Source organism: Cetorhinus maximus, chromosome 17 (assembly GCF_964194155.1).
Source record: "Cetorhinus maximus chromosome 17, sCetMax3.hap1.1, whole genome shotgun sequence".
Taxonomy (NCBI): domain Eukaryota; kingdom Metazoa; phylum Chordata; class Chondrichthyes; order Lamniformes; family Cetorhinidae; genus Cetorhinus; species Cetorhinus maximus.
This window is the reverse complement of record NC_135895.1, coordinates 94,706,014-94,725,994: the sequence shown is the minus strand read 5'-3', so window position 1 is coordinate 94,725,994 and position 19,981 is coordinate 94,706,014. Positions and strand designations below refer to the sequence as shown.

At 47.1% G+C, this 19,981-nt stretch overlaps 1 long non-coding RNA gene across 1 annotated transcript in view; it reads right to left on the bottom strand.

The window, feature by feature from the left end:
• Positions 1-399: 399 nt before the first annotated feature.
• Positions 400-19,981, bottom strand: part of LOC144692783 (uncharacterized) — a 32,773-nt gene continuing 13,191 nt past the window's right edge. Inside the window, exon 3 of the long non-coding RNA XR_013579392.1 lies at positions 400-1,570. This is a non-coding gene — a long non-coding RNA (uncharacterized LOC144692783). The remainder of the gene's footprint in view (positions 1,571-19,981) is intronic.

Sequence of the window (19,981 nt, the reverse complement as noted above, 5' to 3'; positions counted from 1 at the left end):
CAGTGCAGAACCACTGAACCTCCATAGCATCTTAAAATTTGTGTGCAAGCTATTGAATACAGTAGCTGCCTCCATGTTGGAATAATTGTCATGCCATATCTATACTCTTGACCTTTCCTTTTGCCTGCCCCACCCTAATTTGATCAGCTCTATAAAGGCCTTCCCTGTTGAACAAAAGCCAAAGCATTAACCTATCCTTTCGCTTTCTCAGGCTGATGGGCTTGCTGTGTGTCTCTAGTATTTTCTGTTTTTATTATTGACTTGTGTACTGACTTTCTCATACTGGACCTCGGGAGTTTCACTGTAGGGTCATTGTTCATAACCAACAGTTCAAATCTATAGAGCAGTTCCACAGAATCACTATAGATCAGTGAAGGTTTGAAGCTGTGATTTATTTATTTTCTTCCAAGAAAAAAAATAGGAACATTAAGACATTTTTGCCTTTTAAATCATAAGTGTTCACGCAGTGCTCAGACCCCAAAAGACAAGGCTATTATTAAAAGTTCAAATATTTGAAGGAATAACATTTGGTTTTGTTCCTTTCTGTGATAAATAGCTGATATTACTGCAGAGAAATAATAAAGGAGCCCATGTTACAGGGATTGGTGCTAATGTTGGACGGAAACATTTTTCACATTAAGATAGAATAATGCAATTTTCTTGGCTACTCCCAGAGCTTGTGTCAGTCACTGGTCAAGCGTTTCAAAACACTTACTGTTTATTGACATATTAATTACTGATTATGCCACAATATGCCACAAATCACAACCACTAGATTCGTTCCAAGCAAACTGCAGAGTGAACCAGAAAGAAATAAAATCAATCCTGTGGAAAATTCAATTCAGTCTGTACTTGACGAACTGCGTGTTGGTGTAGAGAAACTGGTTGTAAATATCTTTGATATACCCATTTAGATCATCCAGGATTCTTTGTATAAAACAATACATCATAACTGTAATACTACAAGGCTACATAAGTTCGGTAAAAGTCAGCCAAGTGTGAAATTGCTAGGTTTGGCTTCACCATGAGTGATGACCAAATTATTGATTAGGGGCCGCAATCATTTTGTTCTTTTGACAAAAGCAATCGGATGGTGCAGGCGGTTTCGTTGTTATATGAAGGGTTACTTTTGAGTAATAACAAGATTCCACACAAACACAAAGTTATCAGTGAAGAACTTTAAAGCAGAACTTTGGGATAGGATTTTATAGGGGAAAACCCTGGTCAGGCTTTAACTGTTGTACATCTACAAAACTCCAGCGCTCCAAAATATTCAACAGATTGCATGTCTTGTGACTTTATGTTTTACATGACAATATTCTTTAATAAACTTTCTGAGAATCATTTGGGGGATAAAACACAGCAGCTTTAAGGCATTCATTGTAGGGGCAGAAAATACCTCAACAAATTAATATTTTTAACATGCCTACATAACAGGAAATCTGGAGTCAAACCGGAAGGGAGATTTGTTTCCCGATTTACTTATTTGCTGGGAATCAATTGCTTTCCTGGGAAGAACTTTGACTCCCAAGACAGATCAGCCCCGAGTCCTGGCTGTCAGCTGCCGACTCTGCAATAAAAACACAGAATTGTAAGTTATGTGGCAAGCACTCTAGTCTTATTTCCACACCATTTCACAAATTCTAGCCCCATTTGCACATGAAATGTTTCAGCCAACGCTTTCCTATGTGTTTGTTTAGTTTTTGTGTTGGCTCCTTTTGTAATGCTAATTCTGGAAGGATATCCCGTCTCTGTTCTATGGAGTGCACACTTCAATGGATACCTTGTTTAGGAGAGCTCTCGTTTACACAGCAAATTTGTTTAGCCACTAGATTGATTCTCTATACTCCCTACAATATTTTCTCGATAGAAATTAGCGGATCAAGGACACAGTTTGTTTTTTCCCAGAAGTATTCCAATCAGCATGTTTCACTGTGTATTGCCAGCTAACTAATATCCAAGGTGGGAATACTCTTCCATGTCTGCTGTGTGATTGCGGTAGGTGCAGTGCACCCCAGAGTAATTTTTCAAGAGCAAATATATTTTAAAATGAATCCAGCTGAGCCTTAATGGGTTTGTTGCTATTGGTTGGCACGCAGACATTAATGCACAAAGTTCAGAATTTACTTCATTCTTTCTTTGCCTTAATTTCAGTGGAGACATTAGTGTAGTGCTACACTCATACTGTGTGAAATATTACAGTGAGAACTGCAATATGAGGGGTGCATCAAATGCTAGGTATTTTGGAGTTGAGAAACTGTTGGGCAACACCAGGAGGCCATGTATGAGACAAGGTTCTTCAAGATGTAGCCCAAATACATACTGAGTTGCTACTTACTCCCGATCCTCACCAAGGAAGGAAGCTGCACCTCAACAAGGGTGCAGTCTTGGTCTTATGTTAGTTCCTAAAACCAGACATCTTTTCTAACAGGATATAAAATTGCCACCATGCTCAAAAGTCCACAGCATTGGGGGCTTCCAGGAGACATCACTTTGATCAACAGAGAATTCATCACCTAAGTGACAGCCTGTCTCTTCCACCGTGCCTCAATATGCACCACGTTCAGCAGCAGCAACTGGAAAGGCCTACCCAACCTTATCAGCTGTGCAGCATTCCCTGAATGCAAGGCATCACTGACTCCTCATCCACCTGCAGATGGCTTCATTCCTTTAGCCAATGGGTTAGGGGGGCAGGAGGAGGTGGTGTGGGGTTACTGCTCCCTCAATGTTCAGATGGTACATGGCCACTGGCAAAAAAAGAAAGCAAGTTAATGTTTGTTCTCCAGGGAATGCCCCTGATGCACCCATTTTGAAGGAAGCTGTGTGTGGCACAACAGTTTGAGGGAGAAGACAGGGTCTGCGAAGGTTCAATAAGGCAGCTCACCACCACCTTCTCAAGGGCAATTAAGGATAGGCAATAAATGCTGGCCTAGCCAGCAACGTAAATTAATAAAAAGATTGGATCCAGGGAGACATGAGACATATTTTATGTTCCCCCCGCTGGTGGGTTTGGATAGCCTTCCCATTGTGCTCTCGCTTGCCCTGACCTCTTCCCAAATTTACGGCAGGACGGGCGAGACCTAGACTGGCCCCGCCGCCCTTGCCCCAATTGAGACCCTTAAGTGACCAATTAATGACCATTTAAGGGTAATTTCTTGCCCAGCCTCCATTTTCAGGCTGGCGGGAGGTGTTCAGAGGCAGTGGAGAAACCTGAAAAGTGACCCTGCTCAGGCCCCGGGATGGGGGGGTTGGGAACTGGGGGGGAGGTGGGGGGGGCATCATCAGCCTCCTTTCAACATTGGGTCCAAAAGGTCTGGCCCATGCAGGTGTTCCCTCCCCACTCTGACCTCTCCACCAACACCCCCACCCATCTCTGCCCACCTGTGGGTCTCACTCCCCTCCTGAGACCCCGATACTTTCCTGGACTCTGGGGACTGCTTGCAGTCCTAGTCCTGTTTACTGCAGTTTCTGGCGCTGCTGGGACTAGAGAGCTACCGCCAATCAGATTGGCTGGCAGCTCTGAGTTGGGACTTGTTCTCAAGTGAAGGGGGGCAGGGTAAATTCCCATCCCCAGGCAATTAACGTTCGTTGGAGTGTTAAATGGCTGCAGGGCAGCCAGTATTGGTGGCAATGTCTTTGCCACCAACTCCTTGGATAGCAGGAAGGAAAACTCTGCTAACCAAAAAATCCTGGCCATGGATTAACCCATTCCAAACTTGGCTGTCACATCTATAGAATACTGGGATCCTGCAAGTAAGGGCCGATGCCAACACAGACCTGTGAAGCAAAAATGTAATAGGAGGGATCATTAGCTCTCGAATATATTTCTAATGTTTGTTTGGGTTGCTTTGCCTGCAGTATGATTCCAGAATGATTCACTTGGACCTGCGAAATATTACAATTATTCTACCAAGTTGCAAAATATTGTTTTGAAAGAGAGCTACATGTTCTTGCAAAAGAGCACCAATACCTGTAAGGCAGGTTGCAGGAAGAAGAGTGAGAGGTATTATGAATGGCTGGTGTACTGTAGAGACAATGCCTTCCAGGTACAACAGGTAGGATGCAGAATGCTCTCAGCACATTTCAATTAAAACGGTTTCGTTTTTGTCGGGGAAGGCAGGTACTAACACTAAGTGTTTATTTTATATTATATGCCGACAATTTGTTTTACAATCATTTGACACTTTAAAAGTATTAACTGAAAACTTGATGTTCAATGTTTGCTTTCATTAATAAAAATGTGCAGTATGTGGAACATGATGCATGGCTATTCTGCCCCTTAGTGCTTCCTGAACATATGTGCCATGTTCTCCCTCAGGTACTACTCCTAGGTGATAATCCAATGAAAGGTTTGAGGAATTCCTGAGAGGTATTGTGAGGACTTGCTTGTAGCTCTGCTGATCACTTGTAATGCTACTAATGTTGTATAATGCAAAATGGAAGACTGAACAAGACTCTTGCTACATTAGACTCAATGGTGGTAGAATCTGTCACTGTTTCCACCTTGTGCATTGAGGCAAGTGACTATCTCACTACTTAGTAAAGGATCCTTTACTTCATCACCAATAGCTGTGAAGTTGGAATCAGAAAGTGACTAACCGGGTGATGCCGTAACTCAGCATGACAACTAGCCCTCCTTCACCCTCTTCTGATCAGTCACTCCTCTTGCATTGCTTTGTCAAACTCATGAATACATTTAAGTCTGCCTGGTCTGGTGTCTGTTTTAAGTGAAATGCTGCAATCCCACAGCAGTGGCTTGCTCCTTTTGAGATTTGTAAGTGGTTGATTGAAAAAAGTTATTACGATCGTGCCCACATGTTTACTCTGGAACGACACTTTTGTGCTTGAGCACAAACTTTGCTTTAAATTTGATCGGGTGAAGATATGTAAATATCATTGCACATCAGAAAGGAGCGCACTGTCACTGCCATAAACTTCAGTGACCCCCAGAACCTATGGGACCTCTCAGCCTGGAGTGGACTATGACATGCTTGTAGCTTTTATCTATTGTATGCCACTGTTGGTTTCACCATAGTAGTAGTTTTTGAAGGCCATTTTCAAGATTATCTTCACCTACAAAGAAAAGAATATACGCATTACTTGAAATGTAAATTTTGTGGTGAGAAGCAAGCTGTATGTGACGTATATACTTCCATGCTGATTAGGGTGAAAAATTGAATAATTTGCTGGTTGAAGAAAAGTATCTCTATGCAAGATAGTGAACAACCTTTTTCAGCTAATCAGCACTTAAGTCCTTTCTAGCCTGTTGCAACAATTCAGAAATGCTCTCATAACCTTTTGTGTAAGGTGTTACCTAAACTCAGGTTAACAATACTCAAAGGTGAAACTACTGAGGAAAATGTTGCTGACTTTTCCAATCTCCCTGAAGAGATATTCCTTCCAGTGTATGGTAATTGAATGTTACCCAAATTTAGTAATATAAAATTATTACTGTCCACATCCATATATAGCCATGTGAGATCATTGATAGCGATCTTCATTGCTTAACTTGGCACAAATCAGATACTTTGTTCACACGTCTCTCCTGGCATGGTGGATTTTGAGACTATGGACTGAATCGTGCAGAATTGCACTAAGTGTGGTAGCCAGCGGGTAAAACGACATTTACCTGCCGGCCGTGATGGTGGGTTTTCACACCGTATCGTCCCAATCCCGCCATATTATTTATGCATTCCCGGGAAACATGCCGCTTCCAATAGCAGGTGGGCTCTCATTTGCCCGCCCGCCATCACCTTGACGCTTCATCATGCCGGGCGCCATATCTCAGAGCTTCCAGCCCACAAGATGTCCACGAGAGGCAAGAAGACTGCAGGCCCCAGATTTAATGATACATCACTGGAACGCCTTTTGGATGCTATGGAGGCCCGTCACAATGTCCTCTACCCCTGCTCTGGTTGCAGGATGGGCAGCAGTGTTACCAACCAGTCTTGGGAGGCAATGGCAGCGGTGGTCAGCGCCAATGCCCTGCAGAAGAGAACAGCCACCCAGTGCCACTACAGGATGAATGGTCTCATTAGTTCTGCCAGGGTAACTCATTTTTCTCATCACTCTCAACTCACACACTCACAAACCCATCACACATCCACAGGGATCTCACACCTCAAGGGACAACACGACTAACTCTCACACACACACCCTCACATCTCCATCAGGCAAATATCCTCAGAGAACTCGCATCCTCATCCTGTCCATAGCTCCGCTCACCACACAAACGTTCTACAGAGCGCCATGTGTCCTGCTCACACTCTCTCCATCTGTTTTCATGCAGGAGAAGCTGGCTCACATCAGCATGGAGAGGTCCCAGACCAGGGGTGGACTGGCCCATGTTAGGCCTCTCACTCATTTTGAGGAGTGTGCCAACATATTGACTGGTGAGGATGTGGACTGTGCCTGAGGTGACGGTGAGGTCGGTGGTGAACACCCACCTGAGGATCCTGGACCACATCATCCCTCCCTCAACGCAACTGTGAGTACTCTCTCTCCTGCTTTTGACTCTGCTGCCATGCACTACTTATCTCTACTTTAGTTCATAGAGAGCCCTGCCAGGGGACCAACACCCTCAGCCAGCCAGCCCCTCAGCTCCATCCACATCCTCATCTGCAGCCAAGAGGACTCCTCCTCCAGTGACGAGGTAGAAATAAGCAGCCTGGAAGACCCCACAGAGGGAGCAGCAGTACACAAGTGATTCTGGAGGGAAAAGCGTGTGTGTGACAGGGCCTTTCAGAGCCTTGTGCAAGCACTCTCCCACGCACGCCGATCCTTCACGTTTCACACTCATCTCAATGTCCTGAGCATTTTGAATGCTGCCTGCTGGGATTCTCTTTCAGTTGTCCATCTGATCTGACCTGCATCTCCGCCCACCCACTGATCAAATTCCCACGCAGCACATAATCTCGCCCACCACAACTCTCGTTTCACTTTCGATTTAGCAAGCATGGTCTGGTTTCACTGCATTGTGCACTCTCCCATCTTTTACCCTCCCCCAGTCACCCATTTCCTCTACCCCATCTATTCCATTTTCTCTACACCCCTCCACCCCCAGGCATCAAATTCCACATCCCCTCCGTGACCTACCAGCCACAACCCTTTCCTTCGGGGATGACCAGGTGAACGTGCGCATTCCCTTCCTTCCTGAAAATCCCACCCTCATCCACATTCACCTCCCTGACCTCCTCCTTCCCACCCCCAAGGTCCGTGTCTGCCTCTGGGTCACCACCAACCACCCTCGCCATCCCTTCTATCACTACCGTCAAACCCTCACCCCCCTACCGCCTCACTTTGCACTCGGTCATTCTCACCCTTCCTCCACACCACGCCCACCCTCAGTCCACATCCCAAGAGGCAGACGTGGACCTATCCGACCTCTCCTGTGCATGTTCATCTGCACATCCCCTCCTCCACACCCCTTCCCCCCAGAATCCCTCCCCCTCAGCCCTCCCACCCCGCTTAGTCCCTCACCGCCCCAACTCCTTCCTCCAGCCTTACTCTACCCCCTTCCTGACTCCTTCCTCCACTCTTACTTCTTACTCCATCTGGACTCCCTCCCCTCTCTGCAACCCCTCCTCCTGGACACCCTCCCCTCACTGCACTCCTTCTCTTGCATCTTCCATCCCCCTTACACGTATCTCCCCAGTTGCCATATTCTCACCCGTTAACCCCTCACCCTCCCATTCTCCTCCCTCCCCCGACAGCTTCATTCCCCCTCCCAACCTCACCCCATCCTGACACATTCATTCACCCCCCCCACCCCCCCACCCCATCACCTCTTCCCCACCCCTCGACCATCATCCATTGTGAGCATCAATGGTGACTTTCCAACTTCTGTGAGCTGCTTTGCAGCAAAGCCATGTCCATGAGAATCTACCCAGCATGGACATTCCTCCAGGGCTTGTTGGTGTCGGGCTCCAGCATCTTCTGCTCCTTGGATGTCCGCGATGTGAGCAAAGTCGGATGGTAAGTCCCGACTTTTGCACGTCACAGTTGTCAAGGTGTTTTCTACACCGATGTGTTTTCCTGCCAACGTGGGCAGACGATCCAGCGGGGTGGGGGTGGTGGTGTGGGACGGGAACACGATTCTGGTAGGCAGGCCTAATAATGATGTGCTGATGTATTACAGTGAGGTTCCCGATGTCTGAGGGCGGCCGACGTCCGATGGTGGGCTGCATTCTCCGCCATTGGCGGGCTGAGCGGACAATCGTGACCTGGTTTCATGCCGTTGTGAAACCGATTGCGCCATATCGTCCATTCACGCCACCAAAACATGCCTGACGCCAGCAAGCACGGAAAATCCCGGCCTATATTAACTTCCCAATGGTTACCTCATATGCCTCGTGAAACCCTTTTTAGTGGTGGGTTACCTTCTGACCCATAAAGGTGTGGGTATCATCTCCTCTCGCTATCACAATAATTTGAAAGGCCTCAACAATAAAGGAGGCTTTTTCACACTTTGGTGCCTGAGCTTAGAGAAGAACTGTCACCTAAGGCAAAATCAGTGCATCCAGAGAAAATTAAACCCCTAGGATATGTCTTATACAGGAACAGTATTTGTTTTCTTCTGATTTAGATCATTTCCCTCTGCTAATGCAATCTGATACCTAATTTGAATTACTGCAGCCAAATAATGAGCTGACAGTTTCACAGGACAGAAGTTCCCATGAATGAGGCTAAGTTTTGGTGGTGGGTGGTCTTGGCAGCGCCCACCCCACTGACCGGAATGTTGGCAACTCGCGCCCGATTCTGCGCTTGGAGCCTCATTAATTATGCAAAGGTGCATATCGGTCCGAATCACTTGATAGGCCGGCAGCTGATTCATGCAGCTGCCATCAGCTGGCTGGTTCGTAGCTCCGGGCACCATTTTTACAGGCCAGCCCAACACACAATCTCACTCTCTCCAGCCCACCAGAGATATCTGGCAGCCAGAAAAGGAAGGCCAAGAGCCTCAGGAACAATGCAGCACCCCGCTTCACATACCAAGCCCTCCAGGCCTTGATCAGAGAGGTGCAGGCGCACAGGTATGCGCTCTATCCCAGGGATGGCTGCAATCTCACTTCTCTGGCCTTGGAGGCCATCACGAAGCAGGTCAGTGAGGCTGGCACTCGTGCCCGAAATGCCACCTAGTGCAGGAAGAGGATGAATGATCTCATCCGCTCCACCAGGGTAAGTCATCCTTCAACTCCCTCCAATGTCAAACTCTCATCATGGCATCATGCACTCAAACAGCTCCTCTCTTCAGGGATTCACACAACCATTAGCGGGGGACACATATCAACACTCATTCTCTCACCGAGACTTTCACATCACCACCATCCCATCTATCATGTTGCTCACACTCCATCCTCTGGCCCTTGTGGGGAGGGCTCACCACACACACAGGGAACATGCATCGCACCCAACCTCTGCTCCATCCCTTCTCACCACATGCCTTTCTTTCTTCTTCACACAGGCCAAGCTGGCACACAACAGGGGCGGGAGAGTGCAGACCAGGGGGGGGAGACGGGCAATATCATCGCCCTCACTGAGTTCGAGGAGGCTGCAGCCAAGCTGGCTGGGGAGGGCAGGGATCACTCCTGTGGGGAAGGGGAGATCGGCCTCTCCCACCAGCCCGGTATGAAGCACAGCTTCATCACCATCAAATCCTGACATTCACAGTGAGTCATATGCAGTCTTACCTAGCTCATGCTCATTAACTGAAACTCCATTTTCTAGGCACCAGCAGATCGAGGCCCACAAGCCAGTCCAGCCCTGCCAGTGCGAGCCCCCAGACCACGTCTGAAGAGGAAGCTCTGGAAGAAGCGTCACAGCACTCACACGCACTCTCCACCAGCTCAGAGACACACGCGTCGGTGGGGCACAGATGTAGATTAGGCTCAGCCTCACTTTCTGGGGAACACCTCACTGACATGTCCCTGCGGCCGTCAGAGGCGGGGACAGCCCAGGTCTCCGGCACTCAGAGGGCCGCTGGAGAACAGCCACCTGCTCAATCCGAGTCAGCTGATGAGCCTCTGGAAGCAGCCACCAAATCTATGCCGGAGATGCAATGACAGGCGGCAGAACATCACCAGAGACTCGAGAGTCACTCAGCAGACTAGAGCGAACGATGGAGGAGTCCATCCACGTTCTGTCTGATGTCGTGGCTCCGACATGCGAGCTCCTCAGTCACCATGGGAAGGCTGGCAACCACCATGGAGACCTTGGTCCAGTGGGTCTTGCCGGATTTGCGCTCGGCCCTGCACTCCATGGCCACAGACCTTGGTGGGCATCATCAGGATGTAGGCGACCATGGGGGTGAGGCACCTTGACCTCCCTCCAGGTGCGCCATCTCCTGCAGGAGTCAGGGCAGGACCCTCAGGCACCCACATGGAGATGAGCATCAGCCAGATACCCCGGGAGCCTCCTCTCAGGACAATCCAAGGGTGTGCAGCCACTTACAGCCCCCTCTGTCTGTGACTCCTTCCACTCCAGCTTCTCAGGCCACCGTGGGCGCTTCTGCCCCTGAACAGGTGACCCTTATCAGGCTGGGGCCCTCCAGACCTCGGGCCACCAGAGGACGCCCACCAGGTCATCGCAGACATCAGGACGTAGTGGTCAGCAGGCTGCCTCCACCTCTGCTGCAGATGTCGGGGCTGCACACAGGCATAGCGGTAGAGTTAGGAAAGTTAAGAAAAATCGATTCACTTTTGGGTCACAGGTGTGCTAACGTGTAAAGAAATTGCACTTTTGCGAATACATGTGATGGTTATGTGAATGTTCCTGTCAACTGAAGGTGTTATGATTTTGTACTTTGGAATCCTCTTATTTCGAGGTTTAGCTTCCCTCCCACTCAGTGATAATGTCCCACTGTGAAATTCAGATTCCTGTAATGTCAACCTCAGTTGAATTAGTCTCCGCACCCTTGTGTGATGTCAGCTTTAAATCTTTATTTGAAGTGTGTGATGTAAGCGTTTCTAACCCTTCATCCCCAAAGAACACCATTGAGTGAGGGCAGCTCATCAGCATTGATATTCTAGCAGCATTTGTGTCTCCTCAGTGGAAGTGGCAGAAGAAAAGACATGCACGGGAGGAGGAGATCCCTAGACATGTCCACATCTCAGTCGCAGCAGTGTTGGCATCATTAGATGGTGGCGAAGGCTTCAAGTCTTCTCTCACATCGCTGTCGTTCCTCAGTGGACTCTCGGTTCCCAGACTGAGCTCGATCACAGGGTCCCATGGACCAAAGCAAAGATCGTGGCCTGGTGATTCATGAGGCAAGTGTGAATGTGGGACTCGTTCTCGCTGCAAGTGGGTGGACAGCCCCTGAGTTGAAAGAAAATGGCACTGAGGGCTAGGAGAGATGTGGCCATATTCCCTCACTTGAATTGGCTATTCCTGGAACCTGTCAGTAATTAATGTATCACGGGTACGTCTTCCTTTCTCCATGGTGTGATCATGCTCATACTGATCTTCAGCAGCCATTTGAGGTTCTTGGGCCTCCGGATCTTCATCCTCCGATGAGCTCTCATCCTCCTCCAAGTCATCCTCTGGCAGGGGTCATCTCTTTGCATAGCCAGATTGTGAAGGGCACAACACACTGTGATGATGCGGAAACCCTGTCGGGAGTGTATTGGAGTGAGATTCCTGAGCGGTCCAAGCATCTGAAGCACATTTTCAGAAGCCTGATGGTCTGCTCTATAAGGGAGTGTGTGGAGCTGTGAGCAGTGCTTTACCTCTCCTCAGACGGACACTGAGGGTGGCGCACTGGTGTCATCAGCTAGCATTTCAGTGGGTACCCCTTATCCCCAAGCAGCCATTCCTGCAGACGTAATGGCCCCTCGAAAATCTCAGGCAGCTGGGAGTGACTCAGGAAGTAGGAGTCATGGCAACTCCCAGGGTACCGTGCATAAGCATGCAGTAAGTACTTCTGGTGATCACATACGATTTGTATATTGATAGAATAGTAGCCCTCGCAGTTTATAAACATTAGGGCCTTTGTTACAGTGATCATGGGGGATTTCAATATGCAGGTAGACTGGGAAAATCAGGTTGGTAGTGGATCCCAAGAAAAGGAATTTGTGGAATGTCTACGAGATGGCTTTTTGGAGCAGCTTGTGGTGGAGCCCACTAGGGAACAGGCAATTCTAGATTTAGTGATGTGTAATGAGGCAGATTTGATAAGGGAGCTTAAGGTGAAGGGACCCTTAGGAGGAAGTGACCATATAAGATAGAATTTACCCTGCAATTTGAGAGGAAAAAGCTGGAATCAGATGTAACAGTATTACAGTTGAATAAAGGCAACTACAGAGGTATGAGGGAGGAGCTGGCCAGAATTGACTGGGAGATGAGCCTATCAGGAAAGACAGTGGAACAGCAATGGCAGGAGTTTTTGGGAGTAATTTGGGAGACACAGCAAAAATTCATCCCTAGGAAGAAGAAGCATACTAAAGGGAGGATGAGGCAACCATGGCTGACAAGGGAAGTCAGGGTCAGCATAAAAGAGAAAGCATACAATGCGGCGAAGAGCAGTGTGAAACCAGGGAATGGGGAAGCCTACAAAGACCAACAGAGGACAACTAAAAAAGAAATAAGGAGGGAGAAGATTAAATATGAGGGTAAACTAGCCAGTAATATAAAAGAAGATTGCAAGAGTTTTTTTAGATATATAAAGGGTAAGAGAGAGGCAAAAGTGGACATTGGGCCGCTGGAAAATGACGCTGGAGAAGTAGTAGTGGGGGACAAAGAAATAGCGGAGGAACTGAATAGGTACTTTGCGTCAGTCTTCACAGTGGAAGACACGAGTGACATCCCCAAAGTTCAAGAGAGTCGGGGGGCAGAGGTGAGTATGGTGGCCATTACCAAGGAGAAGGTGCTAGGAAAACTGAAAGGTCTGAAGGTGGATAAATCACCTGGACCAGATGGATTACACCCCAGAGTTCTGAAGGAGATAGCTGAAGAGATAGTGGAGGCACTAGTGGAATCACTGGAGTCAGGGAGGGTCCCAGAGGACTGGAAAATCGCTAATGTAACCCCGCCTGTGTAAGAAGGGAGTGAGGCAAAAGACGGGAAATTACAGGCCGATTAGCCTGACCTCAGTCGTTAGTAAGATTTTAGAGTCCATTATTAAGGATGAGATTTCAGAATACTTGGAGGTGCATGGTAAAATCGGGCAAAGTCAGCATGGTTTCATCAAGGGGAGGTCATGCCTGACAAATCTGTTAGAATTCTTTGAGGAGGTAACAAATAGGTTAGACAAAGGAGAGCCAATGGATGTTATCTACTTGGACTTCCAGAATGCCTTTGACAAGGTGCCGCACAGGAGGCTGCTCAGTAAGATAAGAGCCCATGGCATTAGAGGCAAGGTATTAGCATGGATAGAAGATTGGCTGTCTGGCAGGAGGCAGAGAGTGGGGATAAGGGGGTCCTTCTCAGGATGGCGGCTGGTGACTAGTGGAATTCCGCAGGGGTCAGTGTTGGGACCACAACTTTTCACTTTATACATTAATGATCTAGATGAAGGAACTGAGGGCATCCTGGCTAAGTTTGCAGATGATACAAAGATAGGTGGAGGGACAGGTAGTATTGAGGAGGCGGGGAGGCTGCAGAAGGATTTGGACAGGTTAGGAGAATGGACAAAGAAGTGGCAGATGGAATACAACGTGGGGAAGTGTGAGGTCATGCACTTTGGTAGGAAGAATAGAGGCATAGACTATTTTCTAAATGGGGAGAGAATTCAGAAATCTGGAGTGCAAAGGGATTTGGGAGTCCTAGTCTAGATTCTCTTAAGGTTAACTTGCAGGTTGAGTCGGTAGTTAGGAAAGCAAATGCAATGTTGGCATTTATTTTGAGAGGACTAGAATATAAAAGCAGGGATGTGCTGCTGAGGCTTTATAAGGCTCTGGTCAGACCACATTTAGAATATTGTGAGCAATTTTGGGCCCCGTATCTCAGGAAGGATGTGCTGGCCCTGGAGAGGGTCCAGAGGAGGTTCACGAGAATGATCCCAGGAATGAAAGGCTTAACATATGAGGAACGTTTGAGGACTCTGGGTCTATACTCGATGGAGTTTAGAAGGATGAGGGGGGTATCTGATTGAAACTTACAGAATACTGAAAGGCCTGGATAGAGTGGATGTGGGGAAGATGTTTCCATTAGTAAGAGAGACTAGGACCTGAGGGCACAGCCTCAGAGTAAAGGGAAGACCTTTTAGAACAGAGATGAGGAGAAACTTCTTTAGCCAGAGAGTGGTGAATCTATGGAATTCATTGCCACAGAGGGCTGTGGAGGCCAGGTCATTGAGTGTATTTAAGACCGAGATAGATAGGTTCTTGATTGGTAAAGGGATCAAAGGTTACGGGGAGAAGGCGGGAGAATGGGGTTGAGAAACTTATCAGCCATGATTGAATGGCGGAGCAGACTCGATGGGCCGATTGGCCTAATTTCTGCTCCTATGTCTTATGGTCTTATGGCCTGCTGCCATAGAGCCCATATTGCTATATGAGTGCAGTTCTATTGCACCCTGCACTCTTGGGAAGCCTGAGATGGCGGTGAAGCCGGTGAATCTTGCAGCCTGGCTATCTTCACCCAGAGCAAACCTGAAATAACTATATGCCTTCCTGTAAAGGGCATCTGTGATCTCCTTTATGCATCGTTGTGGACTGAGAGATGCCGCACAGGTCACCTTTTGATCCTTGGAAAGAAGCGGAGGCCAAGAAATTGAGTGCAGTGGTCACCTTCAAAGCCACTGGCAGGGGATACCCTCCAACTCCACGTAGCGTCAGGTCTTCACGAAGAATGTGGCATATGTGATGTACCAGAGCTCGGGACAAGTGAAGACATGTACAGCATTGTCTCTCACTGATTTGTAAATAGGAGACTCTTCTACGATAAAGCCGAGATCTGGCGAGTCGCCCCCATTGTCTGGGTCTGTCCTCTTGACCCTCCTGTTCATTATCTGGCTCCGCTTGACCATGTCTCTCCTGCTGGAGCTGCACGCGGAGTCACCTCTCCCTCCTTCACCTCCTCCATTGCATTAGGACCCTGACAAAGGCAGCATTGAGCCCTGGATCCATATGTGTTTTTGCCTTCTCTCTGAAAGGAAACATTGAAGACATTAATGATTCGACGGGCAAGAAAGTGAAGCTTGGAAGATGACATGTTTGCAAACTGTAAGGGTCCATAGTTTTTCCTGCCCTTCTTGCATAGTGCCTGATGCTGCCTTGTCCCTGAGGCACTAGCACACACATCTAGGTGACCAAGATGGCATTGCAGATATGTAACATCTTGAGCCCTGCGTGGGATGCTAAAGTTTAAGTGAGATGAGTGAGCCAACCTAGCTCTGTGCTCCAACCTCTGATGTGGCATATTAATGACTAATCAGTCGCTCATGGTCAATGAGTGGATGCCCTTTAGCCCATTATGAGTGTCACATCTGGTTAACATGTGACAGGCCTTCATTGATGGAATATCCTATATGATGCAGCTGTGCTTCCTTCACAATTGCCTGCATTCCCAAATTCTACATTCCTATCTGTTAATCTTGAGATGCAGCGACTGTGATGTGAAGTCACTGAGTCCTGAGTAGCCCTTTAAGTGCTAATGAAGCCATTGGCTTTAAGTGGCTTTCATCTCAAGGACGTATTCCTCCTTTTCTTTCTAAGCAGACTCCTGCTCGCTCCTGCAGCAACAAGAGGTTAGGGGGTGACCCTAGAAAGGCCCCCATAGTGTTTTCCCTTCCCTCTCACTGGCATTCCACCGCCTACCCTGTCCGTTGCCCCCATTGTGTTCATCAACCCAACCCTCGCCTCACAACCCTCCCCCGGCTGAAATGCTAGTCTCTGAAAGTGGAGGCCTGCATGAGTACCACAGCACAGTGGTGTGCCTAGAGACAATAAAAACGAAGAGCAGTCCAACCCTTCAGCCTCAACAGAGTGGTGTCCATCACAACAAGACCAGCGCAGCGCTATGGCAGGTATGTTCCACTCACCTCGAAGTTACCAGCGAACTGAGGTCTGACTTGTGCCCGCCACCCCTTTTCAAACGGGTTTGTGGCCAACGTAATTTCCCATTGGCATGACGGAAGATTGGAAGGCGTGGCAAGATTCCAGCGAGCAGTTTTAATGAGAGTTCATGACAAGCTAATGAATGCAAATGGCGTTCATGCCACTAGTCAGCGGGATAACCGACCCGCCATGAACGCACTGTCCAGAGAATTGCGACTTTTTGCCTGCTGCTGGATTCTCCGCTCCCGCCACAAGACCCGCTACAGGGGGCTGGGAGAATTCTGGCCACAGATTTTTCATTATTTAATTGCAGTGCTTCTTGACCCCCGTTTTTTATTCTTTATTAATTTATGGGATGTGGCCATCACTGACAAGGCTGGCATTTTTGCCCATTCCGAGTTATCCTTGAGAAGGTAATAGTGAGCCACATTCTGAACTGCAATCTGTGTGGTGAATGTGCTTCGACAGAGCTGTTAGGTAGCAAGTTTCAGGATTTTGACTCGGCCATGATGATGGAATTACAATGTATATCCAAGTCAAAATGGTGTGTGACTTGTAGGGGAACCTAGAGGTGGTGGTATTCCCAGGCACCTGCTCCTCTTGTCCTTCTGGGTGATAGAGGTTGTGGAATTGAGAGACGCTGTCAAAGAAGCCTGGGCAACTTGCTGCAGTGCATCGTGTAACTGATATACACTGGAGGGAGTGAATGTTTGAGGGAGTGGATAGACTGCTGTGCACTGGATGGAGCTGAACTTGTTGCGTATTGTTGCAGCTGCACTTATCCAGGCATGTGGAGAGCATTCCATAGATTTTGGGGATTCAGGTCAGTCACTTGCTCCGAATACCCAGCCTCTGGCCTGCTGTTGCATTTATGTGGTAGGTCCAGTTAAGTTGCTGGTCAATGGTGAGGCCCCAGGACCCTGATGATGAGGGATTCAACATTGGAAGCACTACTGAATATCAAGGAGAGGTGGTTAGATTCTCTGTTGTTGTAGATGGTCATTGCCTGGCACTTGTGGTGTGAATGTTATTTGCCACTTGCCAGCCCAAGTCTAGATGTTGTCCAGGTCTTGCTGCATGCAGGCACTGACTGCTTCATTATCCGAGGAGCTGTGAATGGAACTGAACATTGTGCAACAATCACAGAGTGTCCCACGTCTAACCTTATAATGGAGGAAAGGACACTGATGAAGAAGTTGAAGATAGCTAAGCCTAGGACACTGCCTTGAAGGACTCCTGCAGCAATGGCCTGAGGCTGAGATGATTGGCATCCGAAAAGCATCCTCCATTGTGCTTGGTATGCCAGTGGAGAGTTTTCCCCTCATCCCCATTGATTTTACTTCTACTTGGGTTTCTTTGTGCCATATTCAGTCAGATGTTACCTTGATGTTAAAGATAGTTACTCTCACCTCGCCTCTCAAATTCAGCTCTTTTGCTCATGTTTGGACCAAGGGCTGTAATGAAGGCTGGAGCTGACTGGTCCTGGCAGAACCCAAACTGAGCATCAGTGAACAGGTTTTGGTGAGTAATTAAGTGCAGCTTGATAGCTCCATCGATGACACCTTACTTCACTTTGGTATTTGAGAATCGTCTGATGGGGCGGTAATTGGTTCCATTGAACTTGTCCTGCTTTTTGTAGACAGGATATAACTGACCAATTTTCTTCTCTGTTGGGTAAATACCAGTGTTGTAGTTGTACTGGAACAATTTGGCTAGAGTGGCTAGCTTCAGCACATGGCTCTTCAGCGCTATAGCTGGGCCCATAATCTTTGCTGCGTCCAGTGCGCTCAGCTGTTTCTTGATATCATAAGGAGTGAGTTTAGCTGAAGACTGGCATCTGTGAAAGCGGGGAACATGGGAGACTGAAATGGATCATCTGCTCAATACAACGGCGACCTGACTGCAAAAGTATTTAATTGGCTGTAAAGTGCTTTGGGATGTCCTGTGGCCATGAAAGGCGCTATATAAATGCTAGTCTTACTTTTTCTTTCATCAAAGTTATTTATTTTGATGGCCTGGAATTTGCAGGGTCTTTGATGGTTAACTGTCGGCATTCACCATCATCACCGCACTTTAGCATTTAGCGCTCGCGCAGATTAACATAGAGATTCTGCAGTTGTGGTCTGTCATTCATTGTTTCATCACGTCTGCATTATGGACCCCCAAATCTGAGCCAGCACTCCGTGAAATCAGTTGATTGGTGAGAAACTCCCCTTTTCTGCTCTCATTGTTGTTAGAAAGCCCCATTAAAAAGTTAAGCCTTGTTCAGTGAGGTGATCTGAGTAATAACTACTGCTAAACAATTGATCTGACCCCGGAAACAAATTTTTATATTTGTTGTTAAATGTTTCCATTATGAGTGATTACTAGACTTTTAAAACTAGCTTTCTGAAAGTATTTAATTGTTTTTTAAAAGTTTGTTCATGATATTTCAGCTTCCACCTTACATATACATACATACTATACATGCCTCAAGCTTTATTTTGCTCTCTAAATTTTTTACAAAGTGATATGATTATTAGTTTGTTTCCCAATTGGCTGGTTGTGGGAATTCTTTAATGTGATTGGCTAGCTGGACAATTTAATGACATCACTGCAGCTTGACACTGGGAATCCTTTTAAACTACGCTGCCCATTGACAGAGGTAAAGTTCTCTCCAAAGAGATCACTAAATCTCTCAGCGCAGCTTTCTTCGAGGTCAGCAGGGAGTGTCCTTGCTTTGTCACTGACGGCAAAATCCAGGCCAATGTATTTGATTGAGAGCACAAAACATGGCAAAGAAAGGGTCCAGCAAGCCATTGTTGATGGTGAGTAGTATTCAGTACCCTGCCCAAGCTGCAGCAAGATAGTTGACTGGTATATATTATGGCTTTGACTGGTCATGTCCTTGTCCTCATATGTACATGCATTCTTCAACACCCCACTGTGGTATCCTCTACTTGTTTAACTGGATGGAAGGCTAGTTGTTGTTCAACTTTGCATGCACAATAAGAATGTCCTACAGCATAGTAATTGTATAGCACTGGAGCTTTTGAGCAGCAAAACCAGTTTAGGAAACTAGCTCGCGCTTAGTTCTTCACCCTGGCTCGAGAAATGGATAAGTATTCAAACTGTTTGACACGCATCCATATTCACAATTACCTCCAACCTCCGATTCCAAAATTTCTCCTGATCTTTTCCTTTGTTGCTGCTCTAATTGTGGATTCCCTGCTGTCCCTGTTGAAGGGACAAATGCATAGCGGGGGAGGGAGTGGGTTACATTTCCCAGCTGCGCAAAGTTAGTCTAATCTCAGCACAGAGAGCAGCATATAGATGGGAAACAAAAGCAATCTGAACATTTAATTGAGTCAGAAAAAAACAAATACTGCGGATGCTGGAAATTTGAAATAAAAACACAAAATGCTGAAAATACATAGCAGGTCAAGCAGCATCTGTGGAGAGAGTCCGAGTTAAGATTGCAGGTCGATGACCTTTCATCGGAACCTCTGCCTCAAGTAAATGTGTCAGCTAAGATTGGTCTAACATTATCTACTTACTAAGAATTTATGGCTTGGAAGATGCAAAGGAAATTCAGCACCTGAAAGGCTAACTACTTACTTATATCTGAAAGTATAATTATCAGGTATACATAAAGCTTTAGACTATCAGTGACACAGTTGAACATTTTTAGAGTTCCTAAACTAATTATTTTGGGAAACAGGGCCCCGTGGTTCTGTACTGTGCTGATTTTATTGATGTGGGGCTGGCACAATTGAGTTGGGTTGGACAAATATCAGCTAGGGGTCCCACTCATGGTTACTATCAACTGGATTAATCTGGAAAATGCATCCATGCATATGTGGCTGAAAGGGGATCAGGGTCAGCTGTAATTCACCCCGGCACCCCAGCATCATCAGGCCAGTCAGTTTAACCTCATGGTGGAAAGCTTCTAGAAGCGATAGTACAGGACAAAATAAACAGTCACTTGGAAATGTATGGATTAATTAAGG